Source organism: Ctenocephalides felis, unplaced genomic scaffold (genome assembly GCF_003426905.1).
Source record: "Ctenocephalides felis isolate EL2017-DRISC unplaced genomic scaffold, ASM342690v1 CF-g0.4_SCAFFOLD_03570, whole genome shotgun sequence".
In the NCBI taxonomy this organism is placed as follows: Eukaryota; Metazoa; Arthropoda; class Insecta; order Siphonaptera; family Pulicidae; genus Ctenocephalides; species Ctenocephalides felis.
Window position 1 is genome coordinate 10,922,945 of NW_020539724.1, and position 12,688 is coordinate 10,935,632.

A 12,688-nucleotide genomic window follows, 5' to 3' on the forward strand; every position below is an offset into this window, starting at 1 on the left:
TGGACTTAACCACTACTTCAAATTCTATTATTGCATTGGAGACTTTGTTGATAATGATTTTGAAGATACGACCAACTGTATCAGTTGACAATTGGCATGGTTTATGTGCTGATGTTTAGTATTATTAACAACCAAATATTTATTTCCTTATATTTTTCTACTAACTTTTATATTTCATAACACACGTAGCATTAATAATCCTGCAACTTTGCGTTGAAGCCACACTCGAAAAATAGAAGGGAATGCACTTGCAGATCTTCTTGTACCTCCGCATGGCGCATTCCGTGTAACAATTCTTTCGAACGTAACTATTGAACCATATTAAATGATTTTCATCGCTGAACAGACATTTTCTATCATCTGCTGGAAAATCTCGGACTTCTGGGCTGGAAAATATGTAGCTGGGCACGATCTGGACGAAAGTCTCTTTTCCGAAGGGTATCATCTTGGACATTACGCTTGAGGAAGGGTAGGTGCTGATGTTGTGCACTAGCATCTGGAAAATTAAATTTTAAAAAATTAATACACATACACATATATATATATATATATACATATATATATATATTAGGGTGGTCCTTAATATGGACATTTTCGAATTTCCTTGCTTGGAAGGGCTCAAATGGTTCCAAATTGATAAAAAACAATTCTCTCAAAGTTTTAGCTCTTAATATTGTCTCTTAGATAGTGCGCAGTTCAATCAAAGTTTTGTATGGGGATAGCATGAAAAAAATTTCAAAAATTTAAAATATGTTTTTAGATATAATTTAGCAAACAAATGAATGAGTTTTATTCCAAATTTGTCACTAAGTTATACCTAAAATATTTTTTTTTTAATTTTCAAAATTTTTTTCATGCTATTTCCATACGAAATTTGTTTGAATTGCGCATTATCTAAAAGTTAATATTAAGAGCTAAAACTTTCAGAGAATTGTTTTTTATCAATTTGGATTCATTTGAGACCTTGGGAGCAAGGAAATTCCAAAATGTCCATATTAAGGACCACCCTAATATCTTATATATAAAAATGGAGCTCTCTTTCAAATGTCCGAATAAAACTCGAAAACGGCTGAATCGATTTGGCGAGTCTTAGTCTTGAAAAATTCGTGCCAATCCAGAGAATGTCCAAAAGGTGAGAAATTATTTCAAATCCGCGTAGAAACTTTACATTTATAATTTGAAAATTTTTGTAGAAGCGTAATTTAAATAGAACAATGGACGGTGGCAATTTCGTGAAATGTCAAACGCTTTTGACAGATGATGTTCAATTACGTTTAATAGGATGTTTTACGCGAATATTATTTATTTGTGATAAATTTGTAGTAAGTAGTTTTGTTTGTAGTTTTATTTATATACAAAAACGTTAGTAAACGGGCCCCAAGTGTTACTAGAGACTCAAAATATAAACTTTTTCGATATGTTAATATGAAAATGCATTTTTGGCATATTTTTCTCAAACACGGTGCTCTGAAAGATCTTATTTGTATAATTATATGCTCATTGGTATTTATAAAACATTTTCTAGGTTGTTATATTATTTTTTATTTATGTTATTTAAATTCAGAACCTAAACTTGGTATCGATCAAATGGACCTTTTGTCGAATAACATTTTTCCAGTTATAATTTTCCAGAATTTATCGCAGAATAGATAGTAATATATGAAGGTCCGGGGTTAAAAAAGCCAACCACCGATTTGTCAAAAATCAGTAAAGTTAAGCATTGTTTAACAACAATATTTGAAAGTAGAGGAAAAAAGATTTATAGCCAGCTACAAGCTTGATTTGAAAACGGTAATCTTTTCCAGTTATAATTTCCCAGAATTTATCGCAGAATAGATAGTAATATATGATGGTCCGGGGTTAAAAAGGCCAACCACCGATTTGTCAAAAATCAGTAAAGTTAAGCATTGTTTAACAACAATATTTGAAAGTACAGGAAAAAAGATTTATAGCCAGCTACAAGATTGATTTGAAAACGGTAATCTTTGAAATGGGGGAGATAAACGGTAATCTTTGAGAATCCATAATAAAAGTATTTTCTTCCGTTGGTAGTTTTTAAGCATTAGTTAAAAATGTTATTATTTTGTAAAATACCTTTAAAACTATAATAAGGCTTTAAATCTTTTTGCCACCTGCCCGTTTCAAGTTTGCCGGGTATATATATATATATATATATATATATATGATAAAAATTGTTTCTTGGGCATCCATCCAATAATTAAAAAAACAGTTTTAATGCAAAATGTTTTAATTAAGAGAACATACGTTTCAGGTCCAGATTTGACCCATCTTCAGTGCATACAAATAAATTTAAAAAAAAATATATAACACAAAGAACAACACAAAAATGCAACGAAAAAATAAGTATGAAATAAAAAATTGAAAAAACATCAAGTTATGAAAATTTTTGAAAATTGTAAAAACTAAAATAAATAATATGTTTTATTGTAAAACAGCTTATTCCAAAAACACATCTTGTTAGTTTGGAGACAGAGTTACGTGTGTGTGTGAGTTACACACGTAACTCTGTCTCCAAACTAACAAGATGTGTTTTTGGAATAAGCTTTTTTACAATAAAACATATTATTTATTTTAGTTTTTACAATTTTCAAAAATTTTCATAACTTGGTGTTTTTTCAATTTTTTATTTCATACTTATTTTTTCGTTGCATTTTTGTGTTGTTCTTTGTGTTATATTTTTTTTAAATTTATTTGTATGCACTGAAGATGGGTCAAATCTGGACCCGAAACGTATGTTCTCTTAATTAAAACATTTTGCATTAAAACTGTTTTTTTAATTATTGGATGGATGCCCAAGAAACAATTTTTATCATATTATTTCACCATCTGAAGAAAAACCTCTCGCTTTATATATATATATATATATATATATATATATATATATATATATATATATATATATTATGTTAAATGTTAAATATGAACAATACAACACTCCGGATTTTAACACACACTTTATTCGGTTATACAACATATAGGAGTTCTGATGCTGTTCAAACAATAAAAAAAAAATTATCCGGAATTCCGATTATCCGGAATTCCGATTATCCGGAATTCCGATTATCCGGAATTCGGATTATCCGGAATTCGGATTATCCGGAATTCGGATTATCCGGAATTCGGATTATCCGGAATTCGGATTATCCGGAATTCCGATTATCCGGAATTCCGATTATCCGGAATTCCGATTATCCGGAATTCCGATTATCCGGAATTCCGATTATCCGGAATTCGGATTATCCGGAATTCCGATTATCCGGAATTCCGATTATCCGGAATTCCGATTATCCGGAATTCGAATTATCCGGAATTCGGATTATTCGGAATTCGGATTATCCGGAATTCGGATTATCCGGAATTCGGATTATCCGGAATTCGGATTATCCGGAATTTGGATTATCCGGAATTCGGATTATCCGGAATTCCGATTATCCGGAATTCCGATTATCCGGAATTCCGATTATCCGGAATTCCGATTATCCGGAATTCCGATTATCCGGAATTTCGATTATCCGGAATTCCGATTATCCGGAATTCCGATTATCCGGTATTCCGATTATCCGGAATTCGGATTATCCGGAATTCGGATTATCCGGAATTCGGATTATCCGGAATTCGGATTATCCGGAATTCGGATTATCCGGAATTCGGATTATCCGGAATTCGGATTATCCGGAATTCCGATTATCCGGAATTCGGATTATCCGGAATTCCGATTATCCGGAATTCGGATTATCCGGAATTGGGATTATCCGGAATTCGGATTATCCGGAATTCGGATTATCCGGAATTCGGATTATCCGGTATTCGGATTATCCGGAATTCGGATTATCCGGAATTCGGATTATCCGGAATTCGGATTATCCGGAATTCGGATTATCCGGAATTCCGATTATCCGGAATTCCGATTATCCGGAATTCGGATTATCCGGAATTCGGATTATCCGGAATTCGGATCATCCGGAATTCGGATTATCCGGAATTCGGATTATCCGGAATTCCGATTATCCGGAATTCGGATTATCCGGAATTCGGATTATCCGGAATTCCGATTATCCGGAATTCCGATTATCCGGAATTCGGATTATCCGGAATTCGGATTATCCGGAATTCGGATTATCCGGAATTCGGATTATCCGGAATTCGGATTATCCGGAATTCGGATTATCCGGAATTCCGATTATCCGGAATTCGGATTATCCGGAATTCGGATTATCCGGAATTCGGATTATCCGGAATTCCGATTATCCGGAATTCGGATTATCCGGAATTCGGAATTCGGATTATCCGGAATTCGGATTATCCGGAATTCGGATTATCCGGAATTCCGATTATCCGGAATTCCGATTATCCGGAATTCCGATTATCCGGAATTCGGATTATCCGGAATTCTGATTATCCGGAATTCCGATTATCCGGAATTCCGATTATCCGGAATTCCGATTATCCGGAATTCCGATTATCCGGAATTCCGATTATCCGGAATTCCGATTATCCGGAATTCCGATTATCCGGAATTCCGATTATCCGGAATTCGGATTATCCGGAATTCGGATTATCCGGAATTCGGATTATCCGGAATTCGGATTATCCGGAATTCGGATTATCCGGAATTCGGATTATCCGGAATTCGGATTATCCGGAATTCGGATTATCCGGAATTCGGATTATCCGGAATTCGGATTATCCGGAATTCGGATTATCCGGAATTCCGATTATCCGGTATTCCGATTATCCGGAATTCGGATTATCCGGAATTCGGATTATCCGGAATTCGGATTATCCGGAATTTGGATTATCCGGAATTCGGATTATCCGGAATTCGGATTATCCGGAATTCCGATTATCCGGAATTCGGATTATCCGGAATTCCGATTATCCGGAATTCCGATTATCCGGAATTCGGATTATCCGGAATTCGGATTATCCGGAATTCGGATTATCCGGAATTCGGATTATCCGGAATTCGGATTATCCGGAATTCGGATTATCCGGAATTCGGATTATCCGGAATTCGGATTATCCGGAATTCGGATTATCCGGAATTCGGATTATCCGGAATTCGGATTATCCGGAATTCGGATTATCCGGAATTCGGATCATCCGGAATTCGGATCATCCGGAATTCGGATCATCCGGAATTCGGATTATCCGGAATTCGGATTATCCGGAATTCGGATTATCCGGAATTCGGATTATCCGGAATTCGGATTATCCGGAATTCGGATTATCCGGAATTCGGATTATCCGGAATTCGGATTATCCGGAATTCGGATTATCCGGAATTCGGATTATCCGGAATTCCGATTATCCGGAATTCCGATTATCCGGAATTCGGATTATCCGGAATTCGGATTATCCGGAATTTGGAATTCGGATTATCCGGAATTCGGATTATCCGGAATTCCGATTATCCGGAATTCCGATTATCCGGAATTCCGATTATCCGGAATTCCGATTATCCGGAATTCCGATTATCCGGTATTCCGATTATCCGGAATTCGGATTATCCGGAATTCGGATTATCCGGAATTCGGATTATCCGGAATTCGGATTATCCGGAATTCGGATTATCCGGAATTCGGATTATCCGGAATTCGGATTATCCGGAATTCGGATTATCCGGAATTCGGATTATCCGGAATTCGGATTATCCGGAATTCGGATTATCCGGAATTCGGATTATCCGGAATTCGGATTATCCGGAATTCGGATTATCCGGAATTCGGATTATCCGGAATTCGGATTATCCGGAATTCGGATTATCCGGAATTCCGATTATCCGGAATTCCGATTATCCGGAATTCCGATTATCCGGAATTCCGATTATCCGGAATTCGGATTATCCGGAATTCGGATTATCCGGAATTCGGATTATCCGGAATTCGGATTATCCGGAATTCGGATTATCCGGAATTCGGATTATCCGGAATTCGGATTATCCGGAATTCGGATTATCCGGAATTCGGATTATCCGGAATTCGGATTATCCGGAATTCGGATTATCCGGAATTCGGATTATCCGGAATTCGGATTATCCGGAATTTGGAATTCGGATTATCCGGAATTCGGATTATCCGGAATTCGGATTATCCGGAATTCGGATTATCCGGAATTCCGATTATCCGGAATTCCGATTATCCGGAATTCCGATTATCCGGAATTCCGATTATCCGGAATTCGGATTATCCGGAATTCGGATTATCCGGAATTCGGATTATCCGGAATTCGGATTATCCGGAATTCGGATTATCCGGAATTCGGATTATCCGGAATTCGGATTATCCGGAATTCGGATTATCCGGAATTCGGATTATCCGGAATTCGGATTATCCGGAATTCGGATTATCCGGAATTCGGATTATCCGGAATTCGGATTATCCGAATTCGGATTATCCGGAATTCGGATTATCCGGAATTCCGATTATCCGGAATTCCGATTATCCGGAATTCCGATTATCCGGAATTCCGAATATCCGGAATTCCGATTATCCGGAATTCCGATTATCCGGAATTCCGATTATCCGGAATTCGGATTATCCGGAATTCCGATTATCCGGAATTCCGATTATCCGGAATTCCGATTATCCGGAATTCGGATTATCCGGAATTCGGATTATCCGGAATTCGGATTATCCGGAATTCGGATTATCCGGAGTTCGGATTATCCGGAATTCGGATTATCCGGAATTCGGATTATCCGGAATTCGGATTATCCGGAATTCTGATTATCCGGAATTCGGATTATCCGGAATTCGGATTATCCGGAATTGCGATTATCCGGAATTGCGATTATCCGGAATTTCGATTATCCGGAATTTCGATTATCCGGAATTCGGATTATCCGGAATTCGGATTATCCGGAATTCGGATTATCCGGAATTCGGATTATCCGGAATTCGGATTATCCGGAATTCGGATTATCCGGAATTCGGATTATCCGGAATTCGGATTATCCGGAATTCGGATTATCCGGAATTCGGATTATCCGGAATTCGGATTATCCGGAATTCGGATTATCCGGAATTCGGATTATCCGGAATTCGGATTATCCGGAATTCGGATTATCCGAAATTCGGATTATCCGGAATTCGGATTATCCGGAATTCGGATTATCCGGAATTCCGATTATCCGGAATTCCGATTATCCGGAATTCCGATTATCCGGAATTCCGATTATCCGGAATTCCGATTATCCGGAATTCCGATTATCCGGAATTCGGATTATCCGGAATTCGGGTTATCCGGACTTTCGATTATCCGGAATTCGGATTATCCGGAATTCGGATTATCCGGACTTCGGATTATCCGGAACCAATGGGGTTTATTGTTTTTATAATACTTCATTGTATATAGCATTCAAACAACACATCCTTATACACTTAAAGTATTAATATTTTTGATTCTCTAGAAATTGTCTAGAATATACCTTATTTAGCAAAACAACGTTTGCCGGGTCAGCTAGTATATATATATATATTTAGGAGATTTGTATAAATACTATAATTTCTATATAAAGCACGCAGTGACCGCATAAAATTGTTTGTTGTGTTTAATAAAATCGTTTTCATGAAAAGCGCTTTTGCACAAAACAAAATTATTATTCATAGCTTTATATTTGAAAAATATAAATACGAAGTCATATAAATAAACTGTAGTATTTCAAAAAAAATTAGATATTCATTATATTTAAAATCACCTGTATCTTATCAGAATATTCTTCAGCACGCCTTATAGGATTAGGTTTTCTTTTCACAATCACGCTTAATCCTGTTGACTGACCAAAAAATTGAGATCTGTAATAATCTGTCTCTGAGCTGGAAATTAATTTTGTTTTTTTATTACGAAGAAAATATTTATTTAATGCGATTCAGACAGAAAAACGAATTTTTGCTCGTTTAATCAATCTCGTTTTATAAAAACTCTGTATGACTCTATTAATTGAAAATTACATCGATGTAAATTAGTTTGTTTACACAATCTGTTACTCAAGCTTTTGCAGTGATTTTGTGTATTTTATATACTATTTAATCTGTTTACAAATCGATTTTAATATCACTCGTAAATAAAAAATATAATTTGCAAAGTGTTCTGTTCGCTGCAAATAAAATCCTTGTGCGTAATTTTCTAGCTAAAGCAGCAATCCATTTTTAATTCACATTCCTAGAGAATTCTCCGAAATCATTTATCCTCCTCTTTGATCTTTAATAAAACGTAATGAGTAAAATCACGATCAAAGAGCACGTTCTTGACATTTCTGGAAAATCTTTCCTTTATTCCTTACCTCGATTGCAGATGCAAGTTGAAGGAGCAACAATGTCCGTCGGGCGTCACCGTTCTCGTGAATAATTCCGTACAATTTCTTTCTAATCCCTCTAATCTGCATCGCATTAGCATTTCACCACAAGATTGACCCAGTTTATCCATGATGCTTCCGAAATTTTCATTGCTTTTCTGGGCAGCCTCAGTCAGGATTTCTAAAGATGTGTTGTCCACTTTCCAGAAGTTCATACTTGATAAATCGCGAAGGCCGCGGGTGATTTGCTGGCGGGTTGATTCTTTGTCGGAATAACTGCCGTAGGATCTGGAAATAATCAATATTTTTAAATAATTTTTAAAACTCAACATTCCAATAAAATCATATTTGTATCTCACAAGTATTCAGCAACAGCCCTTATGTTGTCTTCGTATGCGAAATTCTTGTTGCATAAAGTTACCGCCGGGAAGGGAAATTTGGACGTGGATTCTGTACTAGAGGCAACGTTCAGTCTGAGAGGCAGACCTAGGTATCTGGTCCAGAATGAATTCACCAAGAAAACGTCGTGAACAGACCACATCCCAGAATAAAAGTCCAAAATATCCTAGAAATAATAAGAGATTTATACATATGTAAGATTCAGCGTCTATCAGCTATTATCCAGGAGACTGATGTTTATACCTGAAAGTATATATTTATTATTGTAAGATATTGGAGATTCAACTTTAAAATGTGATGCCATGTTATCGAAAGCATTTATTTTTGCTTTCCAAATTCTTTCTATTTCTTTTCTTTCGGAGCTTTCACTAAAATCTACAGAAACAAGTACTAAAAACTTCCGAACTATAAAAACCTCCACGGGGCCACAACGATATAGATTTCAGAAAACAGTTTCCACAAAACTTTTCATTATTTTTTGCAACACAACGCCTTGATGGTTAGTGAAATAAAAATTTTCTATTTCTTGTTGCTTGTTTTTCTTTAGTTGTCATTAGCGTCAAGTTTTTAAGTTGTAATTTAAAAGTTTTGTAATTTCAACGAAAGATTGGGTCGCCGTGTTTTAATATAATGTTTGTTTAGCGTAAGAAATTTCTGCTTCAAATACTTTAAAATTTAAGTTTGCATTAATTATAAATTTACGCTACAAAAATGTAGTTAAATTAAATTTAAAGTGATTAAAAGTGTTTTATTATAATATTAATTATCCTAGTTTTATATGAAGCTTCAAAAGTTGTGTAATTATTAATTTTGTTTTCAATTAAGTCAAATTCACATTATATTTATTTAAAATTTAAAAAAAATATTTTGAATTTTACATTTATTTAAACTTTGTATATAATATAGTATATATAAAAACTTAATAATTTATTAAAATCTCAAGTAATTAATACTATATTTTTATATTAATCAATTAATACAATATTTTTTACCCAATATTTTTATTATGAAACTATAAAGTATTTTACCATTTGACCATTTATAAGTCTGATTGGAAATTCCAACTGTTGATGAAACTTTGGCCTTACAAAGTTGACCAATTTCGAAAGTTTGCATTTCATAGTTAATCTAAAAGTCTTCATTTTATAAAGTTGGGGCAATTGTAAAATTTGTGGCACTAAAAATGTTATCCAGAGTTTAAATAAATGAATAAGAATTACCAAACACAATAACAAAAAATGGTCACAATTTCACCAGAAGTTGCACTTAAAAGCACATAATATCCAAACTGCTGAGATAATTTTTGTCTAACTTTTTTCACGATAGTCACGATTAATATTATCACATTGTTGTGGCTTGATGTTGAATTTTGGGGTATGTTGTATATCGAAAAGTTTGGCTTTTCTTTTAAATCTGTATATAAATCTGTGTCTGTATGTTGAGCTTATTTGATGAATTTATTAAATACATTCCATATAATACCTCCCATATAATTTTTCCGTAGCCGTATAAATAAATCCATGATTATACGTTTTTTTGGCAATTCCTCGTAGGCTTCCCGAAAAAACTTCAATCGCGAATTCTTAACATCTTTCTCCTCGCCAACATTTCTCCTCTTGCTCGTCATGATAACTGTCACATACGAGACAATGTGCCTTGTGCTACATTTTTAATTGCAAAAACATGGGCAATTTTATGGCATTTAATTACAAGGATATCTGTGAAAAGAGTTTTCAATTATTAATCCGTTCGAGTGTACCTATATTGCCAGTGCACGTTTTTATTGATTCCGGACGAGCGCAAAACATTTAATTTTCATTTTATAGCAAATAACAATTTATATGAAACGCGACGGCTGAACACGACTTGGCGGAATAGAGCCCTTGGGACGTTCAAAGTAATTTCAACGTTTCGAATGCATTTTTAATAAAACAGCTTTTTGCACAATTGTTGTTGACAAGGAAGATGAAGTAGGGTTGAGTCTTTTTATTGTACACGCCAAATCCAATAGCGAAGGTTGTTTGTCTTCATTTTATATGAGGAAGATGAAACAACGCACGTGCAGCTTTGGATCTTAATCCTGCTCCAATGACTACATTCTTCAAAGATAATCGTTTTTGCAAGGTAGAATTGCAAAAAATGTTGATGCTACTGGGTAATAACTATTAGACTTACAGATATTTACAATGATTCCAAAGTGAAACAGATTTGTGTTCTTTTCTGACACTAAAATCCCATAACTAAGCTGTTTCTCTAAATTTTGGACACCTAGGGGTCCATGCGACTTTTAAGGGTCAACGGCAGCGTAAATGAAATTTGGGGGGTCCACGAAATGAAAATTGGGAGTCCACTGCATTTGAAAATGAACCAAAAAAGCAAAGAAACCATTGCCTATAATGTAACATAGATATCGTTTATTTAATTTTCCCGCATCTTTTATTATATCTGATTGAGACTCTATATTATGGAAGTTAAATGGTGTAATTGTAATTTATATCAAAAAATTCAATACAATCATTACTTAATAAAATCATTTTTACAGTTAAAGCTTATAAATTCTATTCGTAAATCAGTTTATTTGCAATATGCAATTTTTGGCTATAATCTCTCATCCAGGTGTTCTAATAAAACGCACATAGATTCGAATATACTATTTTTATTTATTTATTTTGGTGGCTGGGTATAAAATCAAAAATGCAAAATTTCCACAGACACATATTTATATATATATATATATATATATATATATATATATTTATACATTTCATTTTCAATTTAAATACAATTTGAAAACAATATTCGAACCGCAATTCCTGCCAAAGGCATTTGAAACTTCAAATTTATATTTTATCGAAATGAAAAATACTTTATGCAAATGCATAGAGAATATGAATATATTATTTTCCATAATAATCATTTATGTAAAATTTACTTTGTGTGGTACGTAGAAATTTTAGATGAATTGAAAAATATTCAAAGAGCATCATAATATAGTTAATACACTAAAATATTCATTGGAATTGAATCAGAATTTTAATTTCAACTTATTACCATTAGGTATAAATTGATTATCATGATTCCACAGTTTATTTGGATTAAGATTGCCATTTGAATTTTTTTCATAGGATTTTATTTTACAATTATATTTATTATTGATTCAAAATCTCCTAGTAACTGCTTGTTGTGGCAATATTATTTTCGCTTTTCTATCTGATGAATTGTACGACACATATTTATTTCTTTCTCTTAATTTTTTCATGACTTCTTGAGATTTTAATCTTTTATAAATAATGTACTGACGTACTGTTAAAAAATATATTAATTCTAATGCACTAAGGAAACTGCATCCTAGAAATAGTCCGAAAATCCCTCCTAAAGACGCTGGAATAAATTGAAAATGAATTATTTTATTATAAAAAATTAAAATATCGATATATATGTATACACATATAGGCATATGTTAAATTTTTTTTTTCAAATTTATATGTTTACACTCAAGATTATACAAAAAAAATCTTGGTTATCAATGACATATTTATTTAATAATATAGTTGGTCTTTTTAAATTTTGTAGTATCACCTATATTTTTTCTAATAATTAGATTTACAATTATAATTTATTGAAATTAACTAAAAAAATGTGAAGTTACTTACAAACTAAACCAATCCAAGAGAGAGCAAATCTCGTCTTTGAACTTGTGGCAGTTTGCTTTCTGAAGTAAATATGAACTACCGCAAACCTTTCATTTAAATCTTGGCTATAAAATTTTTGCAAATAAAGTATTGCAGATGAAATGATTTTAATAATATAATTTAAATATTTTTTATTTCATCCTTACTAAAAATTATCAACATTAGTTTCCAATTTTTGTAAAGTTGATGTAAATCCGTGTACTATGTAAATTGTAATTATTGCAAAGTTGTGGACAGAAACAGAAGGAATGATTTTTCATCATTACAGGATCTCTTGATA